A 10,022-nucleotide genomic window follows, 5' to 3' on the forward strand; every position below is an offset into this window, starting at 1 on the left:
ATATGACAATGAATATATTAATCTACCTCGTGAAATATTTGTTAATCTTGAAAACACCGCACTAGAAATTTTTCGATGGTTTCATTTAAGGTTTAATTGCTATTTTTATTATTGCAGATTACAAATCAATCATGTCATCCATTAGAGACATCATTTTTAACTTTAAAAACAACATGTATAGAACTAAAGAGGATCTTGAACAAGCGTAAGCGTCCATTTACAGAAAAGTAGCTTTTGAAAACGATAGTATTGATGAAATGGAAACTTATCATGAAATGAAAGATGCGTTAGATAAGGCAAATGGTAGAAAATTTTGCTCTTACTGCGAAATCTTCTATAGCATTGATGAGGCTATGCCTCATGAGAATACCAACGCACACCGGATGAGAATTAACGAGCAAATAGGGAGAGGGTTCAATGAAATTGAATCGGCAATTAGATCCAGGCTTAAAACCTTTTGGATAACTCCCGAGGGGGATGTTCAGGACGTTGTAACTTTTCTCGGTGAAATAAAAACTCTGTTGATTGAGAAAATTAGAGAGCAAATAAGGAAGAACAGAAGTATAAAGTTCAACCTTGTATTAATTTGCAAATTTCGAAAAGGAGAACATGAGGAGCTAGATACCTCATTTAAGACTATTAATCAACGTGTCCTACTTGTTGATCAGTTAAATGCGATTGTGGACGAGAAATTTTCTAAACTTTTAAAAGAAAAGTCAGAGTTTCAAGCAAAGGGGTCAGGATGGACTTTAGCTGAAGTTGTAGGTTTAGAGCTGTGCCAAAATTTGGTCTCAAAATTGTGAAAAATATTTTCCCCCATAATGTCCCCTCGCCTCTCGTGTTCTCCGAGCGACTCATGTTCGCAGAGAAACTCCAATTTAAAATCCCGCCAGCCAATCGCTGTCATCTTCTACGCTTCTGCATTTCCCCTCTCTCCCCCCTCCCTACGCTCGCTAGGGACTTCCCCTCAATTCGTGCCGGCAGTTTGGCAGGTGGGCGGACACCCTCTCTTCTCTCTCGGACACGCACCGACTAGGAGCTCTGCAGTGACGAACTTTTCCTGTCTCAACCCGTCTACGGCCGCAAGATTGCAATGATTGTATCACGGTATTTCGCCTAAGGGCACTATGTATTCTATTCTTAGTTCAATATATGCGTTCCCTTGTGGGGCGATGTGGTATTTCTGAATGGCTGTCTTGTATTCATTTAATTCTGACCCCGTCTGTCTCCCCAACCTAGTCAGTTCGAATTTGAGCGACAACGAAACCATTTCGTACGTTACAGAGCTACGTATTAACAAGTACACCCCTCTTCGAGGTTCTACATTCATCGAGTTACCTACAAAAATTAGGCATACGAAATCCGTTATCAATGTCAAAAATTATGATCAATACTGCTTTAAGTATGCTATATGGGCAAAATATGTAGCCAATCATCCCGAACGAGTTTCAAAATACGATTGTGAGGAATTTCGGGAGACCTATACTTGGAACTGTATTGATTACCCAGTAGATCTGAAGGATATCCCTAAATTCGAGCGTGACAATAACATTTCAATTAATGTTCTTCGACTAGATGATAAAAACAATGTGTATCCTATAAAAATTGTAGATTATGAGCTTGAGGATCATCGCGACCTCCTTTATATTACCAACGAAACAACTGCTCACTATTGCTGGATAAATCATTTTGAAAGACTCGTGCGCTCCCAAATAACAAAAAACCAACACAAAATATTTATTTGCAAACGGTGTCTAACTTATTACCATGACGTAGAAAATCTCGAATCTCACAAAGAATTATGTAGAGGAACGGGGACACCAAGTAAAATAGTGCAACCAGACGAGGACAATAAATTCTTAAAATTTACTCACATTAATTATTCTTTTGAGTACCTTACGTGATATATGCCGATTTTGAATGTCTACTGAGAAATGTAAACACGTGCGAACCGTCTTCTAGTACTTTATACACCAATATCATACAGAAACATGAACCGTTCAGCTTTTGTTAAATCATGATGACTCCAAACGGATGCGAAGAGCCAGTATTGTATCGAGGGCCTAATGCAGCACGTGTTTTTATTGAAAGCATAAAAGATGAAGCCCAGAAGATTTTCATAATGTACAAAAAACTACTCCTATGACACCACTCACTGAGGAAATAGAGAGCGCTTTTCAAAACGCATCGACGTGCCACATTTGTGGGAATGAGTTAAACGAGGATAGGGTTAGGGATCACGATCACCTGACGGGACAGTATCGAGGTCCAGCTCATTCCTTTTGTAATGTGCAGTACAAGATGCCTCAATTTCTACCTATTTTTATTCATAACCTGTACGCGTATGATGGTCACTTCATTGTACGAGAGCTAGACTATGATGAGAGGCAAATATTCGTTATTCCGAATTCTGAAGAAAAGTACATTTCTTTTTCAAAGTCTATCGACGATAATTTCAAAATTCGTTTTGTCGACACGTTTCGATTTATGCCCGCCTCTCTTGCTTCTCTAGTCTCAAACCTAACAGAATTTTTATATACCGCAGAAATTTTTGGTGACAAGACACGACTAGTTACACGAAAGATGGTTTATCCCTATGATTACACTGATTCGTTAAATAAGCTCGATGAAACCTTGCTCCCGGACAAGGATAAATTTTACAACAAATTGAACGATGAGCATGTGTCAGACGAAGATTACGGTCACGCTATGAACGTATGGTCTTCGTTTAGATGTGAGACACTCGGTGATTACAGTGATGTGTATTTGAAAAGTGACGTCACTCCTCTCGCTGATATTTTTGAGAACTTTCGTGACGTGTGCTTCCGAGCCTACAAGTTAGATCCAGCGTGGTATTACACGGCACCAGGTTTAACATTTGATGCAATGCTTAAGTACACTGAAATAGAATTAGAGCTTTTGACCGACTATGATATGATTCTAATGATTGAGAACGGTATCCGTGGTGGAATTTCACAGTGTTGTAAAAGATACTGTGAATCTAACAATAAGTACATGTCAGGTTATGACCCAGATAAAGATTCGACATATTTAACCTATCTAGACGCGAATAATCTCTACGGATGGGCCCTCTCCAGACCCCTTCCTTACGGTGAAATTTCGATGGTTAACACAGGAGGAAAGTGACGGTTTTAGCGTGGAAAATGTTCGCGATGACAGTGAAACTGGATATATTCTCGATGTTGATATTAAGTACCCACATCGGCTGCACGATACGCACTCAGATTTCCCTCTTTGCCCGGAAAACAAGAAACCACCTAACGTTAAACACGCCAAGCTGCTTGCTACGCTCGAAGATAAAACCAAATATGTCATTCACTATGTAAATCTAAAACAGGCTCTTTCGCTAGGTCTTGTTCTAAAAAAAGGTGCATAGAGTCATAAGTTTTGATCAATCACTGTGGTTAAAAAAGTATATAGACTTAGATACTGAGAGAAGGAAATTGGCAGTTAACGACTTTGAGGAGGACTTTTACAAGCTCATGAATAATGCCGTATTTGGTAAGACGATGGAGAATGTAAGAAAAAGAATTAATATGCAATTAGTGACTACCGAAAAAAGACTACAAAAATTAATGAATAAATCGACATTTTTGGATAGAACGATTTTTAACGAGACTTTAGTGGCAGTCCACATGCGGAAAGCTACCATTAAAATGATTAAGCCAATATATATAGGTTTCTGTGTTCTTGATTTAAGCAAAACATTAATGTACAACTTTCATTATCATACAATGTTACCCAAGTATGACAAAAATTTCTCACTTGCGTACACAGACACGGATAGCCTTATGTATTGTATAAAAACACAGGATATATATGTGGACATGCTAATTAACCTGGATGCATTCGATACTTCGAATTATCCAAAAAATCACCCCTGTTATTCCGAAAAGAATTAAAAAATTATTGGTGAATTTAAAGATGAGTGTGATGGCCAAATAATGACTCATTTCGTAGGTTTACGTAGCAAACTGTATGCATTCAAGATGGAAATAGGGAAGGAGAAAAAGAAAGCAAAGGGGATAAAAAAATCCGTAAAGGAAAAATGTTATCTTTTGATGATTATGTGAATTGTTTATACGAAAATTCGACAGAATTTCGTAAAATGAACGTGATTAGGAGTAAGAAACATGAATTGTACACATTAAAAATGAATAAGGTTGCTTTGAACGCATTTGACGATAAAAGATACATCTGTGAGGATGGCATCAATACCCTTGCTTGGGGACATTACAAAATTCCACGGGAACGTACACATGATCAGGCATTTGGTAATGATTGAAATTGATAAAAACTAGTTTATCGTAAACATAATTCCAGTGTTAATCATGACGTTGGCCTGGAAACATCCTTTCACATGCATCTGCGCGGGTCCGTCAGGTTGTCGAAAAACCACATTTGTCACGCAGTTTTTGGAAAAGTTGGATTAGATGATAGATAGTCCTATAGAGCAAGTGATTTGGTGCTGTGCCCCAGGAAGTGAGTCTAACATATGAATACCTGTTGAATTTTACTCCGAAATACCTCCTTTCGAAGAATTTGGTGGTGCTCCTACTTCGTACGTTATAGATGATTTAATGAGTGAGGGAGCCTACAGCAAAGATGTGTGTAGACTATTCACCAGAGGTAGCCATCATTTTAACATTTCGGTGTTTTTGACCACGCAGAATATTTTCTATCAAAGCCAGCAATCGAGAAATATATCATTGAATTCAAAGTATATTGTAGCGTTCAAAAATCCCAGAGATAAGTCACAATTTGGTCATTTAGCTAGACAGGTCTATCCGGAAAAATCAGGGGAATTGGAGAGGGTATATAAACAGGTTACGCAAAGACCATTCGGTTATTTGGTTCTAGATCTTGTTCAGGACACGGACGACAGATTCCGCTTTAGAACCAAAATTTTTCCCCAAGACTGTCATTGACGTGCCCCAACGCGATGAAAAGATTGAAGAACAATAAACACTTGCTCCACGTCCTAAAATCTGCAAAGCCTAAATTACGTACTGCCATATTGAATAGCTCGGACGAGGAGTTGATTAAAAAAATTTGCGATTGTTGCCTCAATACTCTAAACGGAAATCATAAGATCGATAAGCGATTGAAACGAAAATTATCCAAGCATCGTAACACACTGAGAAAGTTGGCTGAACGGAGGACGAGTGTAAAAAGGAAACGAGCGCTTCTCGAACAAAAAGGTGGCTTTTTGCCATTACTACTGGGTTCGATTTTAAGCGGTGTGATCGGTAGCCTGCTTGGAAAATGAGTTTGCAGAAAATGCTCGTAGTGAGTCCCGAAGTCTTTGATCGAAGTCATGCAAAGGCTAGGTTGAGTAAATTGGATAAGGAAATGAAACTTGTGTTAGCGAGTAAAGGGCTCAAGGATATTGACAAGTGGCATTTGTATAAAAGAATACTCGATAAATATCTCGACTCAGTGTCAGACTTTAAATCTCCCGTACACGTTCCGATAGTGAAACACTCACCACCAACATGACTAGTTGAGGGTAGCGATGCAATGAGAAGGCGGTTAGCTGAAATTAAGAGGACAAATTCAGAGTTGGATTCGACATGGGCACGAATAAAGGAACAAATCGAAAGCGATTCTCCACCGAGAAAAATGAAGCGGATAATAGCAACTCCAAGAGAGCCAAGCACACCTTCAATGGAGCAAAGAACATCTCCAAAGGAGCGATGGACATCTCCGAGAGCAATTCCAAAGCGAACCAAGCGAAAAAGGGTACCAAAAATGTTCGGGGCAGAGTGGGACACGACGTAATAGATAGCGTGTACAACAATCCCGCACATCCTGCTGGTTTTTCCACAGATAAAAAATTAAATAAAGCGACTGGAATCCCGATAAAAACAATTCGTGAGTGGTTGGAATCTCAAGAAGCGTACACGCGTCACAAGCCGGGGAGAAAAAAGTTTGTTAGAAACCGTTACGAAGTAAACTATATAGATGAGTGTTGGCAATGTGATTTAAATGATTTGAGAAGTTTGAAAAAATACAACAATGGGTTCTGTTACATTTTAACCGTAATAGACCTATTTTCCCGTTATACGTGGGCTAGTCCTCTCAAGTCAAAAAGACCGGAGGAAATTATAAAAGCGTTTAAGGTCATATTTCGCGAGCGCAAACCATTGAAAATTCAGAGCGATAAGGGAGGGTAATTTGTTAATAGCAAGTTTAACCCTTTCATTGCGTAACATTTTCTCAGAGTTGTTTCACGTTGGCGGAGAATTTTTTTTCACTGCATTCACTTTGTTTTTCGAAAATATGAAAACAATTTCAATAAAAAAAGGATTTTTATATTCATTTGACTTTTTTTAAACAATTTGTTAATGGCATCACAGTGCTGTGGCATTTTTTAGTGTTCCCCCCCCCCAAAATATCTGGTACCCCTCCCCCCCAGAAATTCCTCGAACTTCCTCGAACTTCCTCCGAACTTATCCGCAGAACTTCTCCCGCCAAGAACTTTTCGCGCTAAGGTTTTTTCGCGCAAAGGATTTTTCGCGCAAAAGGCCTGTAGCAAAATCCTGTCTCTGCAAAATCATGTCTCTGGAAAATCCTGCCTCTGGAAACTCAGCCTCTGAAATCAGCCTCTGAAACAGCCCCGAAACAACCCCGAAACAACCCCGAACCAACCCCGAACCAAGCTACCTACAATCCAAGACTTATATAGGACTACTACGGAGAAATACTTACTCCTCGGCAAGCAAGGGGAAATCGGTGCTAAGGCTTTAGTATTGCACTTGGAGTGAGAAGTTTTACCATTGTCCTATCACAACTCTCTCTCCCTCCAACACCTCACCCCAGTATCTCCTTCCCCTCCATGTGTTCCAATGAATATCCCTCTGATTCAACTGATGTCTCCAACCCAGAAGCTGAGGGGAAAATTCTGGCTGTATGCTGTTGTCTCAAAACCAGGGAATGGTGTTTTGCGGAGCGGCCGTTTCTGCAGGGGCAGTGACGCATCAGTGGCGCAGTAGTTGAATTCGCCTGGCTACCCCTCCACTCCCTGGGAGAATCCCTCCCCTCACATCCTGTCTTGTCCTGCATAGGCAAGCTCTCTTCTGCTCGTGGGCCGGTCGGGGACATATGTCTAGTGAGACATGGCAAATTTTGAGCAATTATTCTGCTGGTATTTAGCTGGTAATGTTTTCTTTGGGATCATGAATTACTATCATTGTTTTCTGTAATACTTCTGATTTTTTGAATACTCTACTTTGAATAGATATCGAACGGTAATAACTCGTAAATTGTTTTTGGCTACCTTTTTCTTGTGAGCTGTTTTTCTTGTTTGTGCAGTCTTTCCCTGATCCAGCATGTGACCGACGGTTGGAGAATTTCCCTTGTCTGGGCCTACGTGAAAAATCAACTAGATTTACGACGTAACGTTACATTTTGGTAGCAGAGCGTGGTTCGATTTCCTGTCCTCTCGTCGAGGTCCCCGAGTGCTGGACAATGGTGACATTTCTCCACTATTTCTCCACTTTTTGCAGTTTCTGGTTGTTTCTCCTCTAAAAAGTGAGTTATTTTATGTTCCATTAAGTGCTTTTTGGTTCATGTGGGATTACGTGACTAGTGTTGCCGACTTTTCCTCGTGGTCATATGCCATTTGACATTTTTTTTTCGTAATGTTCTTGATAGTTTGGATAGCAGCTAGTTATTCTCGCACCCCTTTTGTCTTATTGGATTCTTCCAATAATGAGAGATAGTTTCATTTCTCTCAGAGTCTTCTATTGTGCAACTCATTATTCAAGGGTTAAATCCTTTAACAAAATCTGCAATTATGTTCTCAAATCAGCCTAACACATTTGTAGAATTGGACTCTGTTATCACGCAGGCTTCTAAACATTTAATGGACTGTGCTGAATATTCCAACACTTTCCATCGTATCTCTAGGAATACGTCTTCTGTTGCCTCTTCCAGTGCGTCTAGGGAAGTTTCTTTTCCTATTTGTTCTTACTGTCATAAACCTGGCCACAAAGTGAACGAGTGTCGCAAAAGACGACGATTTACTCAGCCTGCTGTGAGTTTGATGAGTGTCCGTGACAAGTGTTCGACTCGATTGCAAATATTATCTATTAATCTTCATTCTATGCCATGCCAGGCTTTAATTGACACTGGGTGTTCAGTTTCACTGTGTGATGAAGATTTCTTTGCTTCTCTGAAATGTTGCCGGAGAAAGGTTATTCGTAAGAATGTTGACGTCGATTTAATCACTGTGTCGGGGCAGCCTTTTCATATTAATTCCTCTGTCTCACTCAAGGTTCAAATAGGCAAGTTTTCTTGGAACCACGAGTTTTATCTAGCTAAAATCCCGTTTCCCGTGTTACTGGGTGTGGATTTCATTTGTAATTCAAAGATGATTATTCGTCCGACGAACGTCAGTTTTGAAAATGCCCCGAATTCTCTTTTTTCTTTTACGGACAATTGCGAGGCGTTTAAATCGGCGCCAGTTAGTAACTCGTCCGAATCACATGTTTTGTCGTCCACCGAAATTACGTTGTGTGATAAGTTGAAGGGTTTATTGTCAAAGTTTCCTGATGTGATTTCTCAAGAATTGGGGGTCACATCTGTTATGACATACGAAATTGAACTGCTAGATTCAACTCCGATTCGATCCCATCCTTATTCGTTGTCACCTCCAAAGGCTAATTTAATGAAGAAACACATCCAATCTTTACTTGATAAGAAAGTGATTGAGGTTTCCAATTCAAACTGGTGTTCGCCAGCTTTTCTAGTGCCTAAAAAGGATGGATCCGAAAGACTAGTGGTCGATTACCGTAAGTTAAACAAAGTTGTTAAATCAGACGGTTATCCAACTCCTTCTGTTGAACATGCATTCCAATATCTTGCTGATGCAAAATATTTCACTGTTCTTGATCTCAATTCTGCCTTTCATCAAATACCATTATCTGAGAATTCTAAGAAATTAACTGCTTTTGTGACGCCGTTCGGAGTGTACCAGTATAATAGATTGCCATTTGGTTTTGTAAATTCTCCTCAAATATTCACTCGTCTCATTAATGAAGTATTGGGCGATTTGAAATATTCATGTGTCTATCCATATATTGATGACTTGTGTATCTATTCCAAGTCTGCTGAAGACCATGTATCTCATGTTAACGCTGTCCTCAACAAACTACGCAGTGCCGGTTTGACGGTGTGCGAGGACAAGGTTAAGCTTGGTGTGGAATCACTCACTTTTCTGGGCCATCTCATCACAAATGGAATCTTGCAAGTTGATCCTGAGAGAGTGAGACCAATTGAACAATTCCCAGTTCCCAGAAATGTGAAGGAAGTGGCCAGATTCATTGGACTTTGTGGGTTTTACTGCAAGTTTATTCCAAGGTATTCTGAAATTTCTATGCCACTGAATCGCTTAAAACGTAAAAATGTTCCTTTTCAATGGACAGCCGTTGAAAATGAGGCTTTCTGCCAGTTGAAGAAAGCTCTCACCAATCCACCAGTATTATCTTTCCCTCGATTTGACGAGGAATTTCATTTATTTGTCGATGCCAGTAATATGGCGGTTGGTGCCGTTCTGAATCACAAAGTAAATGGTGATTTTGTCCCTGTGGCTTTCGCTAGTAAGGCACTCTTGGAACATGAACGTAAATTTTCTTCTTATGAATTGGAGTGTCACGCAATTCATTTTGGAATTCAAAAATTCAGTGTTTACTTACAAGTAAAACCATTTCACTTGTACACTGATAATGGTGCCTTGACATGGCTTTTCTCTCATCCTAAGCAGTTGGGCAAATTAGGCAGGATGGTGCTTAAATTATCCTCTTATAAATTCACTGTGCATCATGTTCGAGGATCATCTAATTCTGTCGCAGATTGTCTTTCTCGCATTGAGCCATCCTCATCTACAAATAGTCAATCAGATGTGGAATCAAACACTCTTAAGGAGTCAGCTGTTCCTTATTCTTGTGTGTTACATAAATTGCCTTTGTCATTTGTCGACATTCGAAAACACCAAGAAA

This window comes from Ischnura elegans, chromosome 11 (assembly GCF_921293095.1).
Source record: "Ischnura elegans chromosome 11, ioIscEleg1.1, whole genome shotgun sequence".
Lineage (NCBI taxonomy): Eukaryota > Metazoa > Arthropoda > Insecta > Odonata > Coenagrionidae > Ischnura > Ischnura elegans.